Source organism: Hesperophylax consimilis, chromosome 18 (genome assembly GCF_061612785.1).
Source record: "Hesperophylax consimilis isolate HC1 chromosome 18, BYU_Hcon_1.0, whole genome shotgun sequence".
Taxonomy (NCBI): domain Eukaryota; kingdom Metazoa; phylum Arthropoda; class Insecta; order Trichoptera; family Limnephilidae; genus Hesperophylax; species Hesperophylax consimilis.
The window spans coordinates 25,393,488-25,413,941 of NC_142853.1; the positions used below are offsets into that span (position 1 = coordinate 25,393,488).

The 20,454-nt window shown below is 34.6% G+C and overlaps 1 non-coding gene across 1 annotated transcript; it reads right to left on the reverse strand.

Moving 5' to 3' along the window:
- Positions 1 to 7,373: 7,373 nt before the first annotated feature.
- On the reverse strand, positions 7,374 to 7,446 carry TRNAA-AGC (transfer RNA alanine (anticodon AGC)). Its single transcript has one exon. It is a non-coding gene; the product is annotated as a tRNA-Ala (tRNA).
- Positions 7,447 to 20,454: the final 13,008 nt, after the last annotated feature.

Here is a 20,454-nt window from a genome sequence, read left to right on the forward strand (position 1 = left end):
GGTTATGTGATTAAATAAAAGGTGTTTCAATTTTAAAACAAATTATTTGTTCTTAAGATGAAAGAGTATTTTTGTTTAGTGTACCTTAACAAATAAGGTATAAAAAAAAGTTATTTTGTTTTCCACCTTTTATTTTATGTTATTTCTTTTTTTATGTTATAAACGAAGCGATTTTATTTAAATAAGGAGCGATAATTATGTTATGTTTATTTTTAGTTCAAATATCAGAGACTGAATGATTTATATATATAATATTTAAAAATAAAGGCTGATTGATTAAGACTGACTATTTTTTTCACGAAAACATGACCTTATATATTTTTTTTTAATTTGCGGACCCCCCCCTTATCAAAGCTATATATACGTCCGTGGGTAGGGGCTATAGGGATTTAATAATGCTGGTCTTGAAGAGGCCCGGATTATATGAAGTAGGAAAAACTAAGAGGTAGATCGTTCAACAAGTGAGCCGACTAACACAAAAACGTGTCGAAGAAACGACCCGTTCTCATGAAGCCAACATCAACTACTGTGAACGGTTGTTCTGCTCGGTTGTCCGTCAGAACAAGATTTAATGGATTCGTTTTTAATCCTCAAAATAGAGACAATTCATAACAGCGTATTTAAAATTTCATTGATTTTGAATAAACTCAATATGTAGGTACCTACCTAACAGAAGCATTTTAACAGAAACAGAACATACACATAGCACGATAATAAATACTAAAATACTTGCAGAAATTAATAATAACATTATTAAATACTTGCAGAACTTAATGATAACATTATTAAATACTTGCAGAACTTAATAATAACTTTATTAAATTTTATTTAGGTACATAATTTTTTTATAAAAATTAAATAAAGTTCTACGAATTAAATACTAAAACAAATAAAGATTATTTATGCAGACGTTTTTTTTTAATACAGGTTTGTAACATTTTCAAAGTAACGTAGAGAATTAATAGAAGAGTAAGAATAAAATTGCAGGGAAACCATTACAATAATTATCTCTTGAACTAAGAGACCAGTTAACTAAGAGACCATGAGATATTTTTATGGGTTTATAAGTGATCATCGAAGTGTTACACCATTAAAATTGTGATGCAATATAAACTATACCATCATAATTACCACTCTCTGTTCGTGTCGATGCGTGTTTGAATGATTAGATCTCCAATACAACTTGGTACGTAAAATAATTTTCCTTCCTTAGTGGCAAGCGCCAAGAACGATGTCACATATTTTTTTACAGTTCGGTCTACAATCTACGACGGATCGATTTGGGATGAAGAATTTGGGTTGGATTTATCAACGGAAGCAGTTTTCAAACATTTCCCAGAATTTTGTAACAGATTAAGATTTTAATAGTTTTCTTCGTCTCCTGCTGCAAAAACCACAAAAACCAGAAATAAGCACAGAGGAATTCGATAATCCCTCGATGATTACTTGAGCTTACAGTATTAATGTAAGCTTATTGTACTTGTACAATCACATAAATTAATATTGCACTGATTTTGACGTTAATAAATAAACAAAAATTTCAAAAAGTAGTGTTATTGGTTGTAGTTTCGATACCGCCCACTAGATGTCGGTAGAGTATATAGATCTAAGTTATTGTCTCCATAGATGGCGATTATTACACCATCTGTCAGAGACAGCATGTCAGCTGTATCCGAATGGTTACGAGTACAGCTGATGCTAGCCGATCCTTAGGTAGCAAGCTCAGTTCCAATTGCTTCCCTCTTTAGAATAACTAGATAGAACGAACGTATGTCCTACAAGAGATTCTTTATAAATATTTTATGATAATAAAGTACTCGTGATCTTTGACAAACCAATGCATTTATTGAATACTCATACTAAGAAGATAATTAAACAGAATACCAGTACATTACAGTAATAACGGATATCAGTCATAGATCCGATGTAACATTTACATCTTTGATAAAAACGACACAGAAATAATAGTTACAACAACGCGGTTCTCAGTGGCAGGACCACAACAAACGAATCATCGTAATTCCATTTCTGCATTGGCCCTCTCATTGGCAATCCATGGCTGTGGTTCCTCGGCTGCTTCATCTCCCCCCACTCCACCCCTCCCCGCAAGAGAGGCGTGAATCACCCTCAGGCTTCACAATATTATGTACGTAGGTCGTGGATACCCGCGGAGGAAGGTAGGTACCGTTCTCTGCCATACTGACCGGAAGTTCGCTCAAATCCCTCGGCCGGGAATCCCGAAGGAGAGTTGGGAAATACACACAATACTGACGTTGCTACGGTAGGTACTAATATTGGTACAATTTGAAAGATTACACACTGGTATTATGATAAAACAACTGATCTGCTGCGGTCGGATAATATACATAATAATAATATACTTATTTAATTACCTAACTGCTATGTTTCCGGTAATTGTTAGGTGAGGTTAGGTTAGTCAAAACGGTAGTTAGAAATCATCATGGTAACGTATTCATTAAATGGTTATGTTACATGCACGCGACACACGTGCCTTCTTAGAATTTGTATGATTACATTATTAACGAGGATAACATTGACTTAATAAATCTGCGGTTGAGGTAAGCATTTCGGAAATGATTCCTGTTATATAATAAGGAATTACAACGAAATTAATTATATTTTGGAAAAAAAATGATGACATGAACCTTGAACTTACTAATAAGTCTACTCAAACAGTTTTCTTTTCTCAATATTGTATCTATTTTTAACCTAGGTTACAGGGGTAACCGGATAACTTAAAACAACGAGAATTCAACACACCTTAAGTGACATAAAGTCATGAAAAGTGATGAAAAAAACGTAGGTTAGGTTGTTTTTTACGTCGTTTTTATTGGATTTATTTCATCACTTTTTAAAGGTGTGTTGAATTCTCATCGTGCTGAGTTATCGTGGAACCATGCAGGGATTGCAGGGCCAGTTCCTGAGCCAAACTGCTGAGTTAGGTATCGGCGCCTTAGCAAGTCGGCACCTGGAGTGAACTGCTCCAATTGCGCCTGTATAGGGCCGGCACTGCGATGAATGTCCGTTTAGGAATCTTTCTCATTTTAAAACTTGTCAATAATAATATTATCAATAACTTATTATGAGAACTTCGTGATAGATTGGTAAGATCCTTGGTTCTTGTTGGCAAGCTCAAAATTTTGCGTCTCTACAAAAAACAAATATGCAGTTACATTTTTGACTCTAAATAAGGTCAGGAATCACTTATACTCTTAACAACTTGTATTTCTTCAAATTGGGATTTCCGTAGTCCTCGCCTATTCAAGTTCTAATTCAATGCAGTTAAAATTCCTTGTAATTGCTACATATTATAAACCATTGTTAGTTATAATGAGTGTAATAAGTCCGAGAATGTATTCCAAGAAGAACAAATATTCTGTCGGGAGAATCCACACACTTTCCATCTAGATTCTGATATACTTTAATAGATGAGTGTTTCCGAGAACTGAGAATCTTCACAATATAGAATGATACAATTTGTTAGCTGCTCTTATGAGATAATGAGATAACAAGGTCAATTTTTTGCTGGGTTGTGATTGGGGTTTTCGTATTAGGTATTTAGGAAGGTAGTGTGTATAAGACAGTTGATTAATATAATATATTATTTATCTTTGGCGGTTAGGTCCAAAATGGGCTTTGTGCCAAAAATTCACAGGCCCAGATAATGTTGGGGGAAAATTAAACTGAATGTTGTTTGTCAATGTAGAATTTTATGAATAAGTTTGGAAGATACTTTGAGTGTAGTCCTAGCATTTTTAAACATTATTTTTATATGTGAATACCGCTCAAGAGTTTCTACCGCTCCCAACCGCCTGGGGCCAGTGAGACTATGGCATCCACAATCGGGGTATGTTGTGAAGTTGAAGGTGGTGGGGAGGGGAAGGATATAAGGAAGAAAAAGGTGGGGAAATATCTGGCTATTCAGATCTGTTCACCAAACATGGCTAAAGATATTTGACGAAACGTTTCGGTTCAATGGCAACTCAAAACAGTGGCAATTCAACACACTATTGACAAGTGATGTATTGAATGGCCTGTAAACCTAACCTAACGTAACTTATTAATCCTAGATTTTTTTCATCAATTTTCATGATTTTATATCACTTTTCAAAAGTGTGTTGAATTGCCACTGGCCGGGGTTGCCCGGTGTCCGTATTTTTATGTATAATTTTATAAATCAGATTGTAGGCAGTTTATTTGCACCTTGTGTAAATTGGAAGAGTCTTTAGTATAGTTCTGATGATGCCAGCAAAAAAACTTTCACTATTACAGTCCTGGAATAATCACAACTAATATACTCAAAGTATCTTCCAATCTGGAACCCGCTAAGAGAGCACAGAGCATAATTATTGAAACTTTTCGCTTCTTGAGTTGGTTGTTGCTTTGCTTAGTGTTACGTAACCAGATCCAATCCTTCCTCACCCCACCTCTTTCCTTCCTTACTAACATTTCCTTCAACTCAAAGTGAGGATGTTATTATGTTATACTTTCACAGGATCCTGGATCAGAGCATTTTTGGATTGTATCAGCACAAAACCAAAACTTTATTACCTTCTGTAATAATGTTTAGGCTGAAATTTAGTACTTCATTTTATTAAAGCACCAAGAAATAGTAGGTAACCACATTTAAGTTAGTAAACAAAAGTTTTAAAAGGCTACAAGAAACGTAATATACCTGACGTATCCTCCAGAAGTCAATAAACTCGCAAATGTACAGAAGTACAAAGTACAGGATTTTCCAATAAGAGGTGTTATTTTGATATTCAAAGAAACTTTTCCCGTAAAAGATCAATGGTTTCGTTGCTCATGTGGCGCGTAGCGCCGTATTGTTGAAATTAAACGTTGTACAGATCAATACCATCCAATTCCGGCCATAAAAAATCAAAAATGTCATTTACTATAGTAAGCAGACATAATAAGAAATGGGTTGTATTTTTGAATAGCTATGTTTTACATTATAACCGCTTCCTCCATCAGAACTTTGAGGTCTTGCCTTGGTCAATTAATGTCAATTTTCAGTTATTTGTTTTGCTATGCGGGAAACCTCGGTGCTATTAGAGATAAGAAATCAGTAGACTAATTAATAATGAACTCATGTTATTCCCGCAGTGCGCAGAAGTCAGTAATTTCCTTGCAACTATTCCGGGAAGGTGGTGGGGCCTTCCAGCAATTATTATTAGGTAGGTAGGGACGTTTTAATAAATACTCTATCATTCTACCTCGCGTTACCCCCTTGTAGACGAATAATAATTTCACTACTATGTAACTATCTCGGGAAAATTATATTTTCTTCCTGATATATTTATTAAATACATACATATCATCATATATTATGTCATTATTAATCCCACTGGGAGTATCTCTTTTCCTTTCTCGACTACATGTACTACTTGCGATGTAGGTGGATATTTATAAATATAATCAAAAACCTATTTATTGCGTTGGATTGAATCACCGCTTACCCAGTGCAGTGGTAATGGCCGTGGGAATCCTAGAACCAACATCTAGGTAAACATACGAAAAGTTAAGTATTCGAAATGACTAGTGTCCTTCAACAAAAGCTATTTTTTCAATATGCCTTAAGGAGCCGTAGTAAGCGTTCGAAGATAGTTTCAAAAGGAGATATGTAAATACGAATGTTAGAGGGAGCGCGCTAATATAAAAAAAACGATAATAATTAAACGAAAATGGTTTAAATATTTAATAAAACACGACTCGTTTGAAATACACCAAAAATCTCTCCACAAATGTTTAGTTGCATTTAAAGATACACTGTGATTTTTTCCATACCTATAACATATTAAATAACAGAACAAAACATGTTATTAACGTTTCGGCATAACAAATGTATAGATATTATCTTCAAAAATAACATTTTTTTTTTTGGAACTTAATAACTTAAAGAGTTAACCAGAAACGGGTAAGAGGGGACTTTAACATACGATTTGCAATATTTAGAACACATGCGTCAGGTGGAAACGCTGTCCTTGTTCTACCAGTATTTCAATGGAAGATGCTGCGAGGAACTAGCGTCATTGATATCTTCGGCACCGCTGCATAGTCGGGAAATACGCCCAACATTTGTACACGGTTGACACTAATTTGTCACATGAGAACGGGTCTTTTCGACTACAAAATAATGGTGAAATATATTTATTCTGGAATCAGAATCTCCATCACTTAAGAATAATTATCATAGTCACTTCTGGGACAGAATTTAGATAATATAATCCCCACAGAAATTAACACGAAACCTGAAAAACGTCATACATAATAACCAAATGGTTAATTGGTTCGGGTAGAGGGGAGTCTGAAAAAATATATAATAATTTCATGTAAATACATATCAATAACAGATTTAGTAGCAGTAGATTGTTTGAAGAAAAATTATAATATTTACACAACTCATAACTGAAGCATTTGGTACCTTAGCAATTACGTTCCTTAGTAATCTGGGAACATCTAGGAACTAATATCGATCCTGAAAAGCCATGACAGCACTTCAGATTAATATATAACTACTACTTTTGTATCCAGATTTGCCTTCATCAGGTCTGCAATGTAACTTACGGATTCCACGTACTACCACGGACTACACGTCCTATTCCATCAAAACATGGAATGTATCTATTTTTTATTATTTTATCAATGACAAACATTCCTGGGTTCCAAATAACGTGACAATATTTTTAAATCTCCTACTATCAACACAGTAAGCGGAAAACGTGATGCCATTGACATTGTATGATGTATGTTTTTGGGCAAATTATTTTGCTAGATTCATTATAGATAGTTTGTAAGTATAATTTCTTCTGTCATTTCTATTCTTCCTCAGTTTGAGTCAAAGGCTTTGTTATTTTTTTATAACAGTCCGAAGACAAAATAAAAAAAAGCCACGCCGAAAAGAACGGTTGTTAGTTTGTTTGTCAGTGGGCAACTTCTACTTGGTTAGTACACCTACATAAATGTCACATTTAGCAATAATTAACTAAGGTTACCATCACAGCGCTACGATTGTAACATTGTAACTGAGTACTGAGTGAGATTTGGGCTACTCCACCACCTCCACGTCTCTTAATCATTCGTTTCCAGTTTTGAGGCTTTTCCGTCCTACTCTGCCTGCGTCTCATTCCACGCTGTCAGCCTAATTTCGTAGGAATTCATAATTATTTTGCTGTATGATGTAATACGCCAGCATCCGACGGTTCGTCTGGGACAATTTCGGGGAATTCTAGTTGTTACGTTGGTTTGGTATACCTCATTTTATCGATGGCAGTGACACATCATTGCAAGATACATTGAAATCGGGCCATATCCATACAAATTGGAAATATATCCCGAGTAAAAATAAATGCCGCCAACGGGAATTGAACCCGTACTTTCTGATTGCTGGTCAGGTGCTCTGAACCACTAAGCTACGTCGGCTTATTCCCAACCCGCCAAATAACAACCAAGTTGGTTGCTTACATATTTCCGGCGAGTAATTATCGATTATAATAATTTTAGTTCTATTATTAATTACATTATAACAGAGCGTGTATAAATAGCAATTTTGTGATATTTCACGTGAAAATGTGGGTTTTACTCTATTAACTCAGAAATAATATAAATTAACTATACGTTTAGTGACTTAGCAGGGGTGCCATGGGGGTCATGGGGTGAGGTTTCTAGGTTTTCTGCACACTTACTGCGTTGCGGGCCGGATCAAGAGAGAGTAGTTGAGGGAGACCATTTGACCTCTCGAGCAGGACCCTCTCGACCATCGCCTTGCATCGCAGTGGGAGGGATGGATTCATACGTCTGTCACTCCTGACACAATGACACCCAGATTCCTATCCACCCCTCATACCTTTTTCCTTCTCTGAACTGCCTCTCCTACCTTTCCTTGAAAAGACCCTCCACACAGCATCCCCAAATATGACATAGGCCCTGTGGAGCTAGTGTAAAAAAACACATGGTGTTAGGAAGTTAATAGTACAAGCGAAAAACTGGCGAATGTACATCACATTTGGAGTCGATTTTGTGGTAGGTACAAGATTTTTTCATTTTAGAGACAATCGAAGTGGAAGCTGGCATTTTTTTATGGCAAATTTAAAAAAAAAACGGTGTCTACGTGGTTACTATCAGCTATATTATTATATTCAAATGTCCGTTTTTGCCTTTTTATGAAATAAGATAAGATTCCCCAACTTCCCGGCTGCATCACTAGATTATGACACCGTGTCTTCCTGTACTTATAAGCTAGTCTAGGGGAACCCACTCTTCTAATAGTATTAGTAACAAGTAATTTTAGTAGAACCTACTTGCTTATTATCCCGTCCAAAATTCCCATTAATAATAACAAGTCACCCATCTAACAGCTAAAAAATATAATATAACATAATGTAAATCAAACCATAAAATATATTAAGATTTAAGGTAGTTATTATTATTTTATTTTTATTTTCTGAGACCATAAGTAGGCTTAAAAAAGAAATCTCATTGGAGGGCTCTTGGTTCTTTTGTTGTTTATTTAGACGGAGTAAGGAGGCGGATTGGGGAAGGGGCTGATGGAATTTATTAATTAAAGGCGGAAAATTTAATTTTGGCAACTAGTTTCGTTTTAAAAAAAACAGCCATTATACATGATACTACATGAATAAATAAGATGTCTAGGTGGATCGTGTTTACCTGGAACTATTCTTAATTCTTCGAAAAGGTAGAAACATTTATTGAACTCCTTGAAACCTAGACTATCTAATTAAAAGTTAATCTAGTTTAAAAAAATACCCAGAATACCTTCTACTGGATTCGTGCAGTCCAGGGGAAGTCCTATGGTACGGCTGGCTCGTTGTTTTCGTAATATGTATTTTTTACAATAAACACAGCAGTTATCATACACACACCCACACACACACACCCTCATACACACAAACACACATACACACACATCAGATCTTATAATATTTAATATTCCAGTTAATAGGTGAACTCAACACAATCACATGTCTGCATTTCGATGTTTTCTGTATTTTATGTCTGCCTTCGGATGTTTTCTATATTTATTGACAGCATTCCGATGCTTTCTGTATTTAATGTCTGCATTTCAATGTTTTTTTTTTAAATTTTGTATGCATTTCTGTGTTTTCTGTATTTTTTTCTGCCATTGGATGTTTTATGTCTGCATTTGGATGTTCTCTGTATATAATGACTACTTTTCAATGTTTTTGTATTTATTGACTGCATGCCGATGCTTTCTGTATTTTATGTCTGCATTGGATGTTTTCTGTATTATATTTCTGCCTTTGGATGTTGTATGTATTTTATGTCTGTCTTCGGATGTTTTCTGTGTATATTGACTGCATTTCGATGTTTTGTGTAATTCATCTCTGAATTTGGGTGTGTTCTGTATTTTATGATTGATTTCGATGTTTTCTGTTTTTAATGTCGCCTTTTGGAACCTTACTGTATTTCGATGTTTTCTTTATGTTCTATCTGGATTTATAGTTGAATGAATTTTATGTCAGCATTTGGATTTTCTGTATTATATGTCTGCATTTCGATGTTTTCTTTATGTTCTATCTGCATTTTGATATTTATCAGTATTTTATATTTGCATCTCGATGTTTTATGTATTTTATATCTGCATTTGGATGTTGTCTGTATTTTATGTCTGCATTTGGATGTTTTCTGTTTTTTATTTTTGCATTTCGGTGTTTTCTTAATTTTCGTTTTAAAACGTTTTAATATATTGATTTTTACTAATATATTGATATTCCACTCAATTTCATTTATTTTTAACACAATTACATGTCGGCATTTAGATATTTTCTGTATTTTATGTTTGATTTCAATGTTTAATTATTTTTTGCCTGCATTTCGATGTTTTATGTCAGCATTTGGATCATTTCTGTATTTTATGTCTGCCTTAGGACTTTTCTATATTTAATGCCTGCATTTCGATGTTTTATATTTATTATTTAACTTTTTAATTATTTGATGATTAGTCCTAATATCTAATTTATCTCTCCTCCATTTTATTAATTTTTGAATTCATGTTATAGATGATCGGATTTGCCTATGAAAAAACATATATCGGTGCGAAGTAGATAAATAATTAAAATAATTACAAGTATATTATTATGGGTACAGTCTTAAAACAAAATTAAATATTAGTAAACTGGCATGAACGCTTCGGGCTTCCCCGTGGGTCGTTGCCTCACTCCTCTCACCATAGAAATATTAACCCATTCTTTGTCAAACTGCTTGTCTTCCCAATCCAAACTTCCTCTAATCATCATTACTATCGTCTCACAACCACCCCAAGTTTCAGACAGAAAAAATCATCGGTTGTGACCAAATGTTTCGGTTCTTCCCCAGTAACCAATTCAGAGGATATAATAATTGGACACATTCATTTGGTATGATTCACACAATATTATTCGTATACTTCAGTAAATAAACGATAGAGACCAACATTGCCATTATCGGCTTTGTGAAACATTTTATAACGTCCTTCTGCGCTTCTATTATCTTCCTCAGAGACTATGAATACAGCACAAATATATGAGTTAAGGCCCCGTAGTAAGCGTTCAAAAATGGTTTGAAAATGAGATATGTAAATACGAATATTAGAGGGAGCGCGCTAATATTAAAAATAAGATCATAATTAAGCGAAAATGGTGAAAATATTTAATAAAACACGACTCATTTGAAATAGAGCAAAAATCTATCAATAAATTCTGTAGTTGCACTTAAAGAAACACTGTGAATTTTTAATGCCTTTAACAGCTTACTTTTATAGCGATTTTTTTCTATGACGGGAATTTTATATAATTAGCGTTTCGGCAAAACAAATGGATAAATATTATCTTCAAAAATAACATATATTTTTTTTGGAAATTAAAAACTTAGAGAGATAACGAGAAACTTGGAAAAAATGAGGATGCGGGGGCTTAAGTCTGGACATTATTGAAAACAATGAATCAAAAACACAGTTAAAAAATGTGATGTAATAGGAAAAATGTTTTGGTTTATGATAAGGAAATTTGTTGGTAAAGAATAAGGAAAACAACAACAAAATTTTAAAATATGAGTATTTATAATATGTACATTATGAAGCCTATACATGTGCACCTTAATTAAATTATTATCGGTAAAGCTACTCAAGTTCTTAGAACCAATAATACATGATTTAAATTCGATATATTCTTAGAATCTGTGATATATAATAATATATTTAAATTAATTTAACGCGGCATTAGATACGTTAATTGGTCAAATGCATTGTACATATAGTTTTAGATTGTAGAACTGAACAATCTGTTAGCCATACATTGACAATAGTTTGTCTAGTGTATAATTAATAATTAGACAGAGCATTGGAGAAATATTTTATATATTTGTTCGGGACCTTGAGGTGATTTTCAAGAAATACAGTGCTATACAAATCATCTAAATATTATAATTATTTGACGGCCTCTTGGTCTATCTCCTAGCAATCTGGAGGTTGCGGGTTCAAAACCCGGCGTGCCCAAGTAAATTTTATTTTATTGATTTGTGTTATTTTGCAATTTAAATAAGACATATTTGCGGCATTTTCAAGTGGAAAGTACTCTTAGTATCACCCTGGTGTAAGATCACCATTTAACATTGAAACGTTGCTCTAAATGGCTTTAGTCGTGTTTCCTAACCAGATCTTTATGGTACTTCCCCACATTCCTCTTCCCATCTACTTCCCCTCCCAACTACCGTCCCAATTTGGCATATTGGGTATGCCATACTGGCTCCACGCTATTGGGAACACTTGAGACTGTTGTGCGGTAATCAGATTGTGATGGTTTGAATACTCACGTAAAATAAACAAACGAAACGAACATGCTCCAAAAAATTTTTTGTTTGGGATAAGAACATAAGATTTATTGACAGGCGGACCTTGAAGAAACACATTCCCACGGGAAGGGAGAGATCGGAGGGGCAGTCGAATTTTGAACGTGGATGCGTTGACAGCTCCGAGAAATCAACACAAATCAGAAGTGATATGTGAAATTACAGTTAATTAGTGAATTCAAATGGTGTTAGAGAGTATTGTGGAATATTGAATTAAAGTGAAATATTATTGAACCGGTGTTTGTGTGAAGTGAAAGTGGTTGTACTTAGTGGAGATAGGAACAATTGGATAATTTGTAGGGCGCCGTTTGTGAAAAATCGCCCCAGGGGCGCTAAGAGTTGGGCGATCGCGATTGTAATATGGAGTGTGTTAAATTAAACGTGATTTCATAAAACTCGGGTTCGAATCCCAACAGAGATTAGGGAGGTACAATTGTATTTACAGAATTATTTAATTACCCTTTTATAGGCGTAGGGAGGGGACCAAAAGTGAACAAATTGCAAGGATTTCGCTAAAGGGAGGAAAGAAGCCGATATGGAGGGGACCGAAAATTAAACTGATTTAGCTATGTAGTGTGTAACCAGGTAAGTTTCACACCAGGATTTGGAGGTGACTAACAGGGTGAGTTTTTTTAAAATATTATTTATTAAATTCCAGAGGACCCTTTTAAAAGACGGGTACAACCAAAGTACAGGAACCGAGTTTGCAACGCCTGCAACCCAAATAATGTTCTCATTAAAAGGAATGTGCTAGACGAATTGTAAATCAGCTGTGAGTGGGAGACGGGCCAATGACCTTTTCATATATAGGACAAGACGCAGGTACAGTCAGTCAAAGGGGAAGTTTTGCTAGCGTATGACCGCCCGAATAGAAAGCGATCGGATGCAACCAGACAGAACAAAATGAATACTTTTCTTCTGTTATTTGACTTTCTAATTTAATACTTTTCATCTATTGTTTGACTTTCTAAGCTACGAATTGGGATGCACAAAACAAATCTAGAGTCAAAAGAGGGAGATGGTAATCTCCGAAATAAAACTACCAACCGAACAACTTTTCTCAACAGGTACCTTTCGAGAGGTAGGCAGCCTCTTTAAATTAAATGCAAAAATCAAACCAATTATCCGTTTATACCTACCTGAGAGAATAGGTATTCAATAGAAGTTACCCATACCTAATACACGAGGGTGCTAGTAACCTCATAAAATAAATACTGGAACCAAATATTAAAATACAGACAGTCCTCATCCTAAATTTGGCATTTCGAGTAGACCTTACATAATTCCCGACGACGAGGAAGTTACAACGTTTTCTGGAGGTGGCGCGTAACTTAGGACCTTACGTGTCACATTTTCGCGACTAGATTCGTGACAAGGGATTTCATGGTTTTCCCCTTCTACACTCAGTAAAGTAGATTATCCTGGAGGTGTATGAGGTTGGGGCAATTCTGAAATTGGTGAGGAGACCTGGTTTTCTTTATTCTGGCGTGACGGTTGCCGATTTGGAACAAGGGGAGACCCGGCCGGTTGTGATATCCAGACACGCAGATATCGATCGCCTTGTTCAAATTATCATCCATCAGTTTTGTTTGCTAAGAGGAGGAGCCAATCTTAGCTTGAACGAATTCATTTCCTTTCCTCTTCTTTCCCTCCCAAAATATATACATGGATGGCGCCGACAACTAACACCATAAATTTATCGTATGTTTATCACACATATAAAATCTAACACCTTGTTATACTCACATTACCCTACGACAGGTAGAATCACGTAGCTAGTCGGTGAGCAGGCGAATCAGAGAATGAGGTTTATGAAATGGCTTTAAAACACAGCGGTAATGGATTCAACTCACTCTATCTCAAAAGAACCAAGGGATACCACACATACATAGATAACTAGGTTTCTAAACCGAGAAACGAAAAAACCAACACAAAGTTCGGTGAAGCCTTTTTATACTGAACCGTCACGTGAAATGAGTACGTTCAAGATCGTACGTCACGTAGACAAACTAGGATGTACACACTTGAAGGGGTGTGTAATAAAGAGAGGAGCAAAGGCTTGTAAAGACGACAGGGAGGATATTCCTACCCCGGATATACATAACCAAAGCCTTATGGAAAAGTTACCTATGGGACTTAAAGAAAATTTATCGTAGAAAGAAGAGAAGGAAAAGTTTGAAGAGTGCAGTTCATTACAAGATTAACGTTAATAAGTTACATTTTTTAAAGAGTTCTGATGATCACTGCATGGTGGCCGAATCACGTAATAATCACAAACAATTAAATACCATTATACAAACAAACATGTATACCACGGTTTACCTAATGTAAATTTTCAATTTTCAATTCAGTGCCGGCAACCCGGGCGTTTATTTATTATTAGTTATGTACATACATGATTTTTCTCCTTACCCTCCTCACTAGACAAAGTCTGTTCTGAGGCTGGTAACTAACAATTTCTAATTACATAAAAACAAATAAGTGGATAAAAAAGAAAAAAAAAGAAATATAAATATTATAGTAAAAATAATAATAATAAAATAAGAGGAAAATCAGAAATTAGAAACAGAGTAGAAAAAAGAAAATATATAATTTTAGATATTAAGAATATTACTTATCTCTCTTCTTTCTTTGACATTCAACCAGTTTAAAAATCTTTTGAATACCCAATTCAAATTATTAGATGCGACATAGGTCTTTGTTTGGGCTACAAACTTATTGAATATATGTGGTGCCAAGTAAGATTCATGTTTTTTGGCAAAATTTGATTTGATATATGGTACTTGTAATTGATTGTGTGTGTTTGCTCTTGTGTTTTGCGAGTGAGTTATGAAGTGTGGTGATATTTTTATGCAGTTTTTGTAGATGATCTTCTTTATGAATAGTTTATTTATGTCTAATAGGTTATTGTTGATCATTAGCTGTTCTGTCGGATGTTGATAAGGCTTTCTGAACATAATTCTGATTATTGTTTTATGATTAATTTTAAGTGATTTGAGATGAGTCTCTGCTGCTGCTCCCCATACTGAAATACCATACATAAGAATACTTTGACAGAGTGCAAAATATATATTTTTTAGCTGAGGTAGTGACATAATGTTTCTAATTGAATATACATATATAGGTTATATACTTGGCCATTTTTCAAGAAAGCGTTCAAGAAATACATTTAAAGTATTTATCTTCTTTCAATATGTACTTGTGGTTTCTGTAGGTATTTGAATATTACTTTGTTTAAGGTAAATACCGCGTAAATACGATGTATTTGTTTTTGATCGGTGGGAAAAAATTCCATCAAGCATCGAAACCGAGAAATATTGCCGGGAAAGCGGCTTCAAAAACCCGATTTGAGTAGATACATAAAACTCACTACAATAATTAAAATGTATTATTTCGAATCAAAAACCCTCTTATATAATCTGGAATATACAAAATAAAATGCAACATGTAAAATAACCTTCAGTTTGCTGAACGGAAAACAAGCTCGTTTTTAATATAACCTTATTATTCTTTTTTTTATATTAACTCCACACAGGAGGCCCTGAAGAAAATAATTTCCCTCAGGGCCTATGTCATCTTTGGGGATGCTGTGTGGAGGGTCGTTTTGTGGAGAGGAAGGAGTGAACATGGGTCTTGAAGAGTCCCATGTTGTAGGAGGGAGGAAACACAGAGGCCGGCAGTTCGTTCCACAGCCGAGCTGTTGAACTTAAGAATGAATCGTAGAAGCTACTCGTTCTCATGTGACAAGTGTCAACTGTGTGCAAATGTTGGGCGCGCGTTTGGCGTGTATCCCGACTACGCACCGGTGCCGAAGGGATCAATGACGCTAGTTCCTCAGAGCATCTTCCATTGTAATACCGATAGAACAAGGACAGCATACCTTCCTGACGCCTGTGCTCTAAAGATTGCAGTCCGTCTGTTAAGATTGGGGAATCTATCAAACGGACCGCCAGTTTTTGCACAGAGTCTAGGGTTTTTTTCAGGTATTTAGGGGCTCCGGACCAGAGATGGCTGCCAATTTCGACAGTAGGGCGCACTTGCGATTTGTACAGGGTCAGCAGTTGTGTATTATTAAAGTATCTGCGGGCCCTGTACAGTACGCCCAGCTTCTGAGAGGCCAACTTTACTCTGGCTTCGATGGAGCCTGATTTCTGATCTGATCAGAAGATCTATCTTACATAGAACGGCATGGAGTTTAGTTAAATCGTATATTTTTAAAGGATCATGGGAGTTTTCCCATCGATATAATAGTTATTCAAATCGATTGCAAAACATTACAATTTATCAACAACAAAATAAATTTGGAAATGTACATATTATAAATAGGATTAAATATATCGATCATAGTAGCTAAGCTACAGTGCCGTTCATTACACATATTGATTTGGTGATAGAATTTAGTTAATAAATTATTATCAATAAAACTAACAATGGGCAGTACCTACCTACGTCAATCATGCGTCTTTGTTCACCAGAGCACATGGTACGATGTGACTAAAGATTTTTAGGATATTTTTAACTCTGAAGACGAGACAATACCTTAAAAATAACTACGTAAGTGCATAAAATATTGCGACGCGCGGCCCTGGTGTATTGGACATACCTACGGTTGAATTTGCCCTATCAAATCTCTGAAATAAAGTGCCCCGCATCCGGAATTTGTAGCGATTTATGACATATTTCTCTTTAACAAAGTTTTAAAGTTCTTAAAAAAATAATTACATCAAAGACCCTCGATAGAAAAAAATCACAAAGCAAGCTCCGAAAATTATTAAAAACACGTTTTGTTCTGTTATTTAATATGTTACGGGTATGTTAAAATTCACAGTTTACAGAGATTTTTGCTCTCATTCAAACGAGTCGTGTTTTATGAAATATTTTCACCATTAAGGCGATGCACTACGTAGTAATGTAAAATCATGTGTTTTTGGATTGAAAATTTAATCGCCTAGAAATGTTTCAGATGCTTTAATTAAATACTGCGAGTAGAATACATCCTGGCCTCTGAAATAATCAAGTATTTTTTAAGTCTTTTTATGAGCCCAGAAAAAATAATGTATAAGGCCTATGAAAACTGCTTTGAAGTTCAAAATCTCCATCTTACGAACCCATTTTCGGTTATGGTTTTATTGTATAATGTGGCAAATTAAGTTATTTATAAAATGATCGAAACACATTTGAACATCCACAAAATAAAATAAAAGGCACTTTTTGGCCATGTTTTTTTCTTGCATAAATCAAAACAGGTGGATGGTGTTAAGCGGGAATTTAAGCCTTATAGCCATCTACGTAAGGTGTGTTATTGATAGCGGCTCGATTCAAAATATTACACGACGCAGTGCATCGCCTCAAACATTCTGTTTACACATCCCCCTTTCAGGCCTTCTTTGAACGCTTATTACGTGGCCTTAACGACATAAGTGATGAAGTCGTGAGAAAACAATATTCGGCGCGCGGCCCGACGTAATGGACGGACCTACGATCGATTTTTCCCTAGCAGAACTAGAAAATCGATCTTTCTGTGAGGTTTATTTTAGTTATTTCTGATGAACGTACTACTAAAATCTCAAATGTTTCTAGGGGGACCTCTAGGGAAGTTATTAATTAAACGTCTAGAAAAATAAAACTTGGTATTTACACCTAATTTTACAGTTGAAAAACGTTTTATAAAATTTTTATCCTTTTTACATAAAATATTTTAATGGTAAGGTTCTTTTTTTATTAATCTTATATATAAATAATTTACATCCGTAGGAATCCCTCTAGTAACATTTGAGATTTTAGTAATAAGTTCATCATATATAATTGAAATGTGAGTATATAGCAAACCCCTGTTATTAGAGTCTGATGTCGCCTTAAATTTATAGTATGAACTTGTTCTGTAAATGGAGTAAAACGGTACCCGCTGTGGGTATCGAACTCTAGCTCGCAGAAATATGCAGGCCGAGCGTCTTACCCACCAGAATATTCACCACCTCTATAAAAACTATTACCAAACAAACAATTTTTTAAAATTTTATAATGTAAGCATGGCTCACAGCTTTAAACTAAACGGTTGTTTGTACAAATCCGCGATGACTCAATGGTCCTGGCCACAACTGAGTGGTTTGCAAGTTAAAAGGGGACTTACATGATTACGTGATTTATCATAAACTTCTGGGATCCACTGCTGACGATCAAATAAATCAAATATCGAAATTAAAAATACCATTCCTGATGAAATTCATAGCAAGAGTCACATAACCCTGAGTCGACATATAAACATATTGGTTTTATTCTAAAACCGAAGGAATTTATTAGGAATAACCTATTGAAGCTTAAACACAAAAATTATTATAAATATGGGAATTAGTTACGTCGGTAATTATTTCATTGAAATATGAAATCGATAAAAATTACCGAATATAATCAGGTCTCAATAACTCAATTGATATAGTGTTGGTCCAGGTAAGACTCAAGAATGGTTCGAATTCCAGTAAGTTGCGATAGTTACCTTTCTGTGTCTATCTGCTCCATATGCCATTTTTTTCTTATTCATTCTCTTTTCCTTTTCATTTCTTTTTATTTGTTTATTTCGATTCTTTTCTATTTATTTAATTTATTTTTCTTTTCTTGTAATAATAATAACAGTTTATTCCAGAACGTATGGAGGAGTAGTGCAATGCAATGCTTTTGATTTATTTTGTTATTATATTATGTTTTAATAGTGTTAATTATTTTTCATTTTTTCCATTTCTTTTTTTATTTCCTTTCTCATTTCATTTAAGATATTAAAAATAAATTAAATTTCTGCCTCTTCGGAATAGGCAATGGACGCCAATGGACCTTATCAGTTCCGTGTAATATAGGTTTAGCCTTATGAAGTCGTTTAAATCAAACAAACAAAAACAAATAACTTTTGTTTTAAAATATTTTGATACATGTTTCATTGAGAGTTATTAACATTATTACATTCTTCATCGAAATGATTGAAATTATATTGTTTTGATTTTATACTTAATGGCAATTGGAATCATAAAGACCTGAGAATACGAGTATGTGCTGCGGCTACCTAATTATCGTGTGAACAAAACATATATTTAGAATATTTATTTAATGGCATGTGATGCAAAATGCTACATAGTAGGAAAAAAATCACACTTCTTATATTCTTCAGGAATTTTAATAATTACATGTGCGAACAGTCTTATCATAATAAATCACTACCAGATAAAGTCAGCATTCTGGAAACATTTGTTTTACCTACTGATTACAGTAAAAAATTCAAGGAAAAACTACTCATTCTGCCCAAATAAATGATTGGAATTCCCGAGTGACTTGGTACTTGTTTTTTGCGACTTTTCTCTGTTTATGTTTACAATAGGTATATCTTATAGCTTCTATTAATAAGTAACTACCTAATAATTTAATATGATTTAAGATTTTCACGGCCAAAAGTATTTTTGTTATTTGTTTTTGGGGTGTTATGCCGTGTTGCGCTAACTCCTTCTTTAGCCAACGTTTCGGACAGCATTGCAGTGTCCATCATCACTGTGGCGGTTTTCTCTAAAGTGCGTTTGTGCGGCGAACCCCCATTAAAAATATGAGAAAATAAAACATCCTTGTTTTATAATAATATAAGCACATTATAGATAGCACGCTATTAAAATTTCGCCTTCAAAACCCGCGCCACCGAAAAGTACGATGCCTATTCCAAATTTGTGCGAGTTAAAATCCGCGCCAAACTCTCCATACAAAATAATCTTAGCCGGTACAGACCCTATGACGGTGATATATACAACATTTGGTCTTTCTTTGCAAAAATAAGACAAATTGTGTGCGCCGAACACGCGTTGTGTTATCACGTGACCTCCGAACATTGACGAATGTAACCGAAGAAACCCGAGAACTTCGCGGCCGACGTTTAACCTTTGAACCATAGGGATGCAAGTTAAGTGTTATTTTTTTATGTTATATTATGGTATTTAACTTTGTAGTCATTTTTGTACATATTTTTGTTTTCTTGTTTCTGCATTTCTCCAACCGTTTGCTTATGGCATTTGTAAATCTACTACCTATTTTTAAATTTATTTCGTGCCACCTTTATTTGTTTTTTTGATGTTTTAAAATATCTATTATATATTCTACGAAATTATTCTTCTCTAAAAAACAATAATAATTAGCAACGTACCTACATTGAGTGCTATAAAAACATTAAACAATTTAATTCCTATAAAACTTTTCTCATTATCTAATAATTGTGTCTAGGTAAAGTGATTTAAAAACAATAATATGTAGGTACCCCTCCCACTAACTTTATTTAAGTTGTGTGACTGCTGCCGTATTCGACTATTTGACGTAGGACAACAGTAAGTAAATTTTAATTAGATATGTTTATCTTCTCTTGAATTTCTGAACCCCCTGTTAAAAAAACCACGAACCGCCACTGATCATCAGGGCAGATGTGTTATAACACATCTGCCCTGATGATGGACACTGCAATGCTGTCCGAAACGTTGGCTAAAGAAGGAGTTAGCGCAACACGGCATAACACCCCAAAAACAAATAACAAAAATACCTAATAAT